The following is an 8470-nucleotide window of genomic DNA, read 5'->3' on the forward strand; positions in this document are numbered from 1 at the left end:
TTTTTTTAGTAGAGATGGGGTTTCACCGTGTTAGCCAGGATGGTCTCGATCTCCTGACCTCGTGATTCTCCCGTCTCGGCCTCCCAGAGTGCTGGGATTACAGACTTGAGCCACCGCGCCCGGCCGGCCATCTTCCCTTTCATAAGGAACAACAACAGTCTTAAATCCAACCAAAACAAATGGATTTAAGATGGCTGAGTGATAATTGCTACATGTTTAAAAAATAAAAATGCATCCACAATTCTTAGCTCATAATCTTCGTGAATAAGGGTAGACAGCACAAGGGTATGGTTGAATGGCTCTGTTACAGGTACATCCTGGCAGGGCCCATTTTTACTGCCTCCATCTAGTTGGGAAGTTCCCGAAGTGCTAGAAGGGAGATACAAGCCAAGAACCTGGCACATGCTCATATCACCCAGAGATTTCAAATTTATCAGCTAAGGCTACACTCCTACAGACCCTACCCTCCTATGCATCAAGGGCTGGAATCACTCACCGAAAAAGATTTGGTTGGCTGGACATGGTGGCCCACGTGTGTAATCCTAGCACTTTGGGAGGCTGAGGCCGGTGGAGGCCAGGAGTTCAAGAACAGCCAGACTAATGTGGTGAAACCCCATCTCTACTAAAAATACAAAAATTAGATGAGTGTGGTGGCACGTGCCTGTAATCCCAGCTACTTGGGAGTCTGAAGCACAAGAATAGCTTGAACCGGGAGGTAGAGGTTGCAGTGAGCTGCTGAGATCATACCACTGCACTCCAACCTGGGCGACAGAGTGAGACTATTCTCAAGAAAAAAGAAAAAGAAAAAGAGGCCAGGCACAGTGGCTCACGCCTGTAATCCCAGTACTTTGGGAGGCAAGATGGACAGTTCACTTGAGGTCAGGAGTTTGAGTCCAGCCTGGGCAACATGGTGAAACGCTGTCTCTATTAAAAATACAAACAAAACAAAACAAAACAAAAAAAATTAGCTGGCTGTGGGCAGGAGGCAGGAGAATTGCTTGAACCTGGGAGGTGGAGGTTGCAGTGAGCCGAGATCACACCTGTGCACTCCAGCCTGGGCAACAGAGCAAGACTCCATCTCAAAAAACCAAAAAAGGTTTGGTACAGATAATCTGGCACCTCCCTGGGCATCATCCATGGGAGCCTACTCCACCCCGTTAGCCTACAGCCCTGCCTCTGACTTCAAACCCTAAGCCTGAGGGTCATGAATACTAGAAAAAAATCTCAACGTCAGTATCAATTGGGTACCCTTTCTAGGTATCTATATTAAACTCTTTTTCTGCTCAAGCCCTTCTATGTGTGAAAAAAGGACTGAATGGGCTGGGCATAGTGGCTCACGCCTGTAATCCCAACACTTTGGGAGGCCAAGGAGGGCGGATCACGAGGTCAGGAGTTCGAGACCAGCCTGACCAACACAATGAAACCCTGTCTCTACTAAAAATACAAAAATTAGCCGGGCACGGTGGTGTGTGCTTGTAATTCCAGCTACTCAGGAGGCTGAGGCAGGAGAATCACTTGAACCTGGGAGGCAGAGGTTGCAGTGAGCTGAGGTCACACCACTGCACTCCAGCCTGGGCGATAGAGCAAGACTCCATCTCAAAAAAAAAAAAAAAAAAAAAAAGGACTGAATGTTTACATAAAAGTTTTTGTAAATTTTTAGATGATGACCTGACATGTTGGGTGGCTCATGGCTATAACCCAGCATCTTGGGATCCTGAGGCAAGAAGATCACTTGAGGCCAAGAGCTTGAGCCCAGGCAGGACAACACAGCAAGACCCCCCATCTCTAGAAAAAATAATTAATCACGTGTGGTGGTGCATGCCTGTAGTTCTGGCTACTCAGGAGGCTGAGGTGGGAGGATCCCTTGAGCCCAGGAGTTTGAGGTTACAGTGAGCTATGATCATGCTACTGCACTCTAGCCTGGGCAACAGAGTGAGACCCTGTCTCTAAAAAAAAAATTAATAAATAGATAAATAAATAATCTTTAGATGATTTTGTTGGGATAACGGAAGGCTACAAGAGATACATATTTGAAGGACTATTAGCCCAAAACTGGAAAAACATTACTTCCTTCTTCCTCCTAAGCTTCTGGCAGGAAGGTCCACTGTATAATTTTAAATTTAAAGGTTCTGTCAGGTATTGCCTAAGGTAAAAACCTATATTGTAAGACAGAAAAACTCTGCCTAGGACTTCAGTAGCCCAGAGAGGGAAGGGCTTAATATGTGTCGAAAAGATGAGTTTTAGAAAGTAAGAAAAAAGAGAGAGATCATTCCCACTTCAATTCCTTACCCTCCTCCACCTCCAGTGAAAACAGACCTTCCTCCACCTTATCCACAGGCTCCTCCACCAAGCCAACACCAGACTCCTGCAATCACAGGATGGCAGCACCACCTCTAAAGCACAGAACTTCAGGCTTTGATTGGGAAGTGGCACCATAGCCTCTTCATTTTCCCTTTCTTCAAGGTCAGAAAACTCCTGATGCTGTTAGGAGTTTTAGTGTAAGTTCCCTCTGGGGATATTAAGGTAGGCTTTAAACTGTTTTGTTCTGAGAAATAAAAATTAAACTCCAGTCATTCAAGCTAACAGTTGAGGTGTTCTATGGCTTCAAAATCAAGTAAGATTTGCAAGTGAATTGCTAGATACAGACAACCATTTTTTATTATATGCCACACAAACAGTGGAGGAAATTATGGATACCACCATCCAAGTGATTGAGATGATTAATTTTAGGTAGCAGGCCAATTCAGACATGTCCACTCATCCTCAATGGCAGGAGGCCTCTCACATCTCCTCCCTATAACCCATTTCAGTACTTCTGTCTACAGTATAGAATTTCAATGTTGAAAGGAGGGTGTGGTTATTGAAAGAAAATCTACAAGGTTTACCCTGATGATCCTTTCTGACATCCATTGAAACCAAAGTAGTCATTTGCCAGTTCTTGGCATCAGGAGCTAATGTTTAGGGCAAGAGCCTGATGTTGAACTGCCTTATGTCTGGTGCGAAGACGAGCATTAAAGTCACAAGATTTCACATAAATATCACAGCCTGCCAGAGATTTTGACACACCTGAGATTTATCAATACCAACTGTGCAAAGAAAAGAAATTGTTTCAGTGTTCCCATTCAGTAGCTCCTGTTTGAGACTATGACCTGGAGAATAGATAAGATGAACTCACCACCCATCCCCCCCCCCCAAGTTACTAACCCGTTTAAAAAGGAAATACACATACTTCTATATATTTTACAAGCAACTAAAACTAATAGAGGTTCATCTGCATTTATAAGCTTCTTTGAGAACGCAAATATCTACTGAGTGTTAATTCTTGAAATATTTTACACATTTCTGTGGATTTCTTACATCACCAATTCTTATATGTCTATTTCATTTTATGTGTAGTATATGATTATATTCGTGAAATTCAAATGATACAAATAAAGTCAAAGGAGACAGGTGAGAAATATGCTCAGCCTCAAAGAGCATATTTCTGTAAAATTAAATGAGCACTGGCAGTGAGCTGCCCTTTTATTCCTAAACGGGATAAGGGTTAATATTGCAAACTTTTCCTCAGCTTCTATGCAAGTGAGGCAAATACTGTGCTAACTCATGAGAACCTCTGGAACCATGATATGTTAACTTGTCTTTCTCTTATCTAAGTCCTTTTCTGCCCACAGCTTCTCTGTACATCAAAATAATGCCTAGCAGAGGCCCCATTCAACCTTTAGATGTAGTTATAATTTTTCCCATGGACAGAGGATAAGATGCAGAGAAGCATCTCTCTGGGGCCTGAACATTGACAGTCCAGAGAGGATGCATAGGGTTAGGTGGTGCTGCACCAACGCCAGGCACCAGATCTGGACTAGCAGAGGCATCTTGTGGGCCTTAATATTTTTTGTTTTTGTTTTTGCTTTTTTTGTTTGCTTGTTTGTGTTTGAGACAGAGTCTTGCTCTGTCGCCCAGGCTGAAGTGCAGGTGTGATCTCGGCTTACTACAACCTCTGCCTCCCGGGTTCAAACGATTCTCATGCCTCAGCCTCCTGAGTATGTAGGATTCCAGGCAGGCACCACCACACCCAGCTAATTTATATATTTTTACTAGAGATGGGTTTTGTCATGTTGGCCAGGCTGGTCTCGAACTCCTGGCCTCAGGTGATCTGCCCACCTTGGTCTCCCAAAGTGCTGGGATTACAGACATGAGCCACCACACTCGGCCTTGTAGTCCTTAATTAATTTAATTTTTTTGTATGTAGAGTTCTCTAAATTGCAGGGCCCAGTTAGGGGCTCCTCTTGTCAGCTCTAAGGACAGGACTGGGAAAATATGCTTCTGGAAATAAATTGCTGTAGAAAACAGAGGAATTTTTTTTTTTTTTTTTTTTTTTTTTTGCCCAAGATGGAGTCTTGCTCTGTTGCCCAGAGCTAGAGTGCAATGGCGCAGTCTCGGCTCACTGTAACCTCCTCATCCCGGGTTCAAGCAATTCTCCTGCCTCAGTCTCCCGCATAGCTGGGATTACAGGTGCATGCCACCACACCTGGCTGATTTTTGTATTTTTAGTAGAGACGGGGTTTCACCACGTTGGCCAGGCTGGTCTCAAACTCCTGATCTTGTGATCTGCCCGCCTCGGCATCTCAAAGTGCTGAGATTACAGGTGTGAGCCACAGCGCCCAGCCTACAGAGGAAATTTTAAGGAAATGTCTGCTTTGAATACTCAATAAAATATAAGAAAAAACCAAAAATGATACAGTCTGCTGAAATTCTGACAGCAATGATAAAAGAATTTTCAAGGGGCCGGGCGTGGTGGCTCAAGCCTGTAATCCCAGCACTTTGGGAGGCCGAGACGGGCGGATCACGAGGTCGGGAGATCAAGACCATCCTGGCTAACACAATAAAACCCCATCTCTACTAAAAAATACAAAAAACTAGCCGGGCAAGGTGGCGGGCGCCTGTAGTCCCAGCTACTCCGGAGGCTGAGGCAGGAGAATGGTGTGAACCTGGGAGGTGGAGCTTGCAGTGAGCTGAGATCCGGCCACTGCACTCTAGCCTAGGTGACTGAGTGAGACTCCGTCTCAAAAAAAAAAAAAAAAGAATTTTCAAAGAACTAAAATCCAGTGACAGAAATGAAATCGATCAAGGCTGTAGTCGCACACCTGAGACATTCCTCGAGAAGGCAGAGGAGAAAGGTGTGAAAACAGTGAACCAGAGAAGGATGGCCAGGGACAACAAAGATTGGAGCTCTGAAGTTGAATGACAGATATTCTGGACCAACACCCCAGAGATGACAAAAGGTGGGTCTGCAGAGCTGACAGGTGTACTCTGTTCCAAAACACACACACACACACACACACACAGACCATCACCACTTAGACGTATTTCAAATCGTGTGATTAATAAGACTGAATTTTTGGCTTCATTATCACTCTTGTCTTTACTCCATAAAATGTACACCTTCTCAAATATTTGAGGAATAAGTATACAAATTGATAGAAACTGGGTTACAAATAATACCTCAAGCTTTCCAAGGAGAAATTATAGAGGTTCCACATTCTGACTACAATTAAAATCCCACAGAGGCCAGCCTGGCCAACGTGGTGAAACCCCGTCTTAACTGCTTCTGTTGCAATAAAACAAAATAGAGAGCAGGATCCTCAGGCTTCGATGCTATTTGCTTAATCCAGCTGGTCTGTGGAGAAGCCTGGGACAGAAAGAAGCAGCTGGACTCCAGAATCCCGTTTTAATAGCTATTCTATGCTATGTCCCCGTCTTATTGCTGGCAACTCACCTCTCAGCCCATGCATTGTGACATTACAGCAAGAAGTACTAATATAAACGACACAAAAGAAAAAAAATTATGGGGTTTTGTTTGTTTTATTAACTAGGCAGGCATTGTAAATGTGCAGGGTGGGAAGTGATCAGGAGACAGGTGAGACAGGTATCCAGTGAGCATCCGCTGTGTATCAGGCACTGTGCAATGTTCCTTACGTACCGCGATCCCTCAGAAAACACTGCAGAGGGCTATCACTGCCGTCCTTTTACATACGAAAAAACTGAGACTTCACAGTTGCTCATGGGAAGCTGAACCAAGAGTCAAAACAGGAGGCTTTCAGGCTCCAAAGACCACACTGTTTCTACTGCACAAAGTTGCCTGCACTGTGAGCGACAGAGGAGAGGAAAGGGGACTAAAAACAAAACCCAAAAATCCAATAAATAAAACAAAATAAATGAACTGAGCATTCAACCCAAAAAGGTATAAGGAGCAGAAGGAAAACATTTCCAAGGAAAACAGGAAGAAGCAAAGCTTAAGAATAAAAGCGTGACTTACACATTTAATTGGATCCAGGGGAAACTGTTGGGGTGAGATGTTAAGGACAGAGTTAGGAAATGACTGGAAAACTTGTGTATTACATTCCACTTACTATGGACCTTGGGTCCTTCTCTGTAACACTAACGTTGGACTAAATTCTTCAAAGTTTCCTTGCAAGGACAGGCCACTCTGAAGCCAAGGGGTTACCACCAACCAACAGACTCCTTTAATAACAACAACACGGTAGGTAAATTACCCCTGAAGGCAAATATAACTGATTCTTTTATAGTAGCAGGTTATAAAACCTTGTCTCAAAAGCATTGCTATGGGCCAGGTGCAGTGGCTCACACCTATGATCTCAACACTTGGGAAGGTTGAGGCGAGAGGATTGCTTGAGCACAGGAGTTCAAGACCAGCCTGGGCAACATAGTGAGACGCTGTCTCTACAAAAAATAAAATGAGGTAAATTAGCGGGGCGTCGTGGTGTGTGTCTATAGTTCCAGCTACCTGGAAGGCTGAGGTGGGGGGATCACCTGAGCACAGGAGGTCAAGGCTGCAGTGAGCTATGGTTGCACTACTGCACTCCCCACCCGGGGTGATAGAACAAGACCCTGTCTCAAGAAAGCATTGCTAAACGCTTTCTTCCATAAAATTATATTCTGCCCTGAGGGAGGCCCCCGGCGGGACTGTGAAGTGCCACCCCCCCGCTGCTGGTCCCTGAGGGCGGCGCGGCGGGCAAGGAAGGAGCATGTCTCTGCTGTGGGAAGTGCTGGGAAAAGCCCCTGGATTGGGTCACCGTGAAATGCAAAGTAAGTGAAATACAAACATACCTTCGAAAGACAAATATGGACCTTAGTGAATGAGTCTGGGTCATGGCTGGACTGGAGACATCCCAGGGTGAGCCAGCCCAAACACACCATCCATGTAATAAAAAAAGGAACCTGCCACCACAATGGTCAGCCCCGTGAGAAACGCATCCTTCCATCCGGCTGAAATCTGCCTGTGTCCATCTCGTCTGCTCAGCACCAGTCCCAGTGCTTTGGGCCACAGAGCACTGTGCCCTCCTGCATGGAATGACCAGCCACTGGGCTTCAGAGCCAAACAAACCTGGGCCCAAAGGCCAGCCCTGCCCCCCTGTTGTGTGATGTCCAGCATAATGGTGCTAGAAGTTGATGTGCCCATCTGCCCCACCTCTGCCTGGCTGTACTTGTAGCTAGTACATGTATAATATATAGGTACCTGGCTGTATCATTGTATGTTCCCGGGTGCTCATGCCTGAGTTTGTTTGTTTTTTTTTTGGTGGGGGAGTCTCACTCTATTGCCCAGGCTGGAGTGCAGTGGCACGATCACGGCTCACTGAAGTCTCAAATCCCTGGCCTTAAGTGGTCTACCTGCCTCAGCCTCCTGAGTAGCTGGGACTACAGACCTGCACCACCAAACCTGGCTAATTTTTAAAAATTTTTGTAGGGGTTAGGGAGGGAGGGAAGGGCTCTATTGCCCAGGCTGGTCTCGAACTCCTGGCCTCAAGTGATCCACCTGCCTCGGTGCTGGGATTACAAGTGTGAGCCATCACACCCAGCTTCCCTGAGGCTTTATACAGAACTCGCCTTTGAGTTAATTTCTGTTGTATATTCTAGTTAGGGCATTATATTGATTTTTAAAATTACTATCATTCTGAATTAATAATACATGTTGGTACATTCATACAATAGAATAGAACTCAGCAATAAAAAGTAATGAGCGGAGGTGGGGATGGTTAATGGGTACAAAAAAACCCCGAATGAATAAGACCTAGTATTTGAAAGCACAATAGGGCCGCTATAATCAATAATAATTTACTTGTATATTTAAAAATAACTAATGGCTGGGCACGGTGGCTCTCGCCTGTAATCCCAGCACTTTGGGATGTGGATGCAGGTGGATCACCTGATGTCAGGAGTTTGAGACCAGTCTGAACAACATGGTGAAACCCCATCTGTACTAAAAATACAAAATTAGCTGGGCCTAGTGGCACATGCCTATAATCTCAGTTATTTGGGAGGCTGAGGCAGGAGAAACGCTTAGCACCATTGCACTCCAGCCTGGGCAACAAGAGTGAAACTCCATCTCAAAAATAAATTAAATAAATAAATGAAAATAAAGATAAGAGTGTATAACTGGATTGTCTGTAACACA

The 8470-nt window shown here is 44.9% G+C and overlaps 1 pseudogene; it reads right to left on the reverse strand.

Moving 5' to 3' along the window:
• Positions 1 to 3182, reverse strand: part of LOC105504061 — a 9059-nt pseudogene extending 5877 nt beyond the window's left edge.
• Positions 3183 to 8470: the final 5288 nt, after the last annotated feature.

The sequence above is a fragment of the Colobus angolensis genome, unplaced genomic scaffold (assembly GCF_000951035.1).
Source record: "Colobus angolensis palliatus isolate OR3802 unplaced genomic scaffold, Cang.pa_1.0 Scaffold1, whole genome shotgun sequence".
Taxonomy (NCBI): domain Eukaryota; kingdom Metazoa; phylum Chordata; class Mammalia; order Primates; family Cercopithecidae; genus Colobus; species Colobus angolensis.